Here is a 1359-nt window from a genome sequence, read left to right as displayed (position 1 = left end):
GATGGTGGCGGCGGGGCGCTTTCTCCCCCTCCCGCGTCCCTGGCGAGAAGGAGCTCGCCCGGGCGCGGCTCAGGGCGGCGGGCGCGGCTGCGGGCGCGGCGGCGGGCGGGTGGTGCTCGCCGGTGTGCGGGCGTGGCTCGGAGACGGCGGGCGCGGAGGGCGCGACGGCGGGCGTGGGCGCTAGGCGGGAGCGGCGGCGGGCGTGGGTCGCTAGGCGGGCGCGGCGGCGGGCGTGGCCGCTAGGGCGTGCGCGTGGAGCTCCGGCGGTCGTGGGGGCCGGGCCTGATCCGGGCCGGGCTGGCCATGGCGGCGCGGCGGTTGGCCGACGCGGGCCCCCCCCGGTCGTGGAGGTGCTGCGGTTTGTCTGCAGCAACGGCGGCCACGGCGAGGGCCCCGGGCCGGGAGGGCTGCGTGGCGGCGGCTTCGGTGTTGGCCACAAGGTTGCTACGGGGGTCTGCGTGGTGGTTGGTGTGCCGTCGCCGGCGTGTGGAGGCCGGGCGGGCGTGGCATGTTCCCGGGAGGAGGAGCTCGGCGAGGGCGCGACGGGACGGCGGCCTCGGCTTCCTCGGCGGTGTGGCGGCTATGGTGGCCAAGTGGGCGGCGTGGCGGTCGGACCCGGGAGTTCTTGTCTACGGTCTTCGGTGGTCGTCTTCGGGCCCCGTGTTGGTGTTGGTCGGCGTCCCCTCTATGTGGCGTTCCGGCGGCGCCCACGGTGTTCTTCGGCGATGCTTCGTTGGCTACGGGCGCGTTGCTCCGGGGTTAGAGATCCGGCGGTTGCGGTGGTGGTCTCGTGCTTGGTCCTCTTTGGGCGGGCGCGAGTTTTCTTGGGACTCTTCGCCGGGCGAAAGCTTTGTCTTGGCGGCCGGCCGGGACCGACGACGGTGACGCCCGTGGGCGCCGCTTCCTTCTTGAAGGCGTCGTCGAAGTGGGTGTCTCTTGATCTCCGCCCGGCTCTCCGGGAAACCCTATATCCCTCACGGGATCGGGCGTGGGCGGCGCTCTTGTGTCGCTTGCCTCTTGGGGCCTCGCTTTGGAAGTCCGCCGGTCGAGAGGGTTTGTGGTGTGTTTTGGCGGTTTCGGCGGTTTCGGTGGAGGCGGGTTCGTCTTCGGCCGAGTGGGTCGCGGCCTCGGGGTCGGTGTGGTAGTTGGAGCGGTGGCTCCGGTCTTTTCGCCTCCGCCCGTTGCGTTGAGGTGTGGTGTCGACCTGGTTGGTCGTCGACCCGTGTGGAGCGCAGCCTCGGGGCCGGCGTGTGGTGTCGTGTTGTACGGTTTTTCGGCCAGTTTTCCTCATAAACGGGCCAACTCTTTTCTCCTATATCAATGAAAGGCAAAGCTTTTGCCTCGTTTCAAAAAAAAAAA

Source organism: Lolium rigidum, chromosome 3 (assembly GCF_022539505.1).
Source record: "Lolium rigidum isolate FL_2022 chromosome 3, APGP_CSIRO_Lrig_0.1, whole genome shotgun sequence".
Taxonomy (NCBI): Eukaryota; Viridiplantae; Streptophyta; class Magnoliopsida; order Poales; family Poaceae; genus Lolium; species Lolium rigidum.
This window is presented reverse-complemented; position numbering follows the sequence as displayed.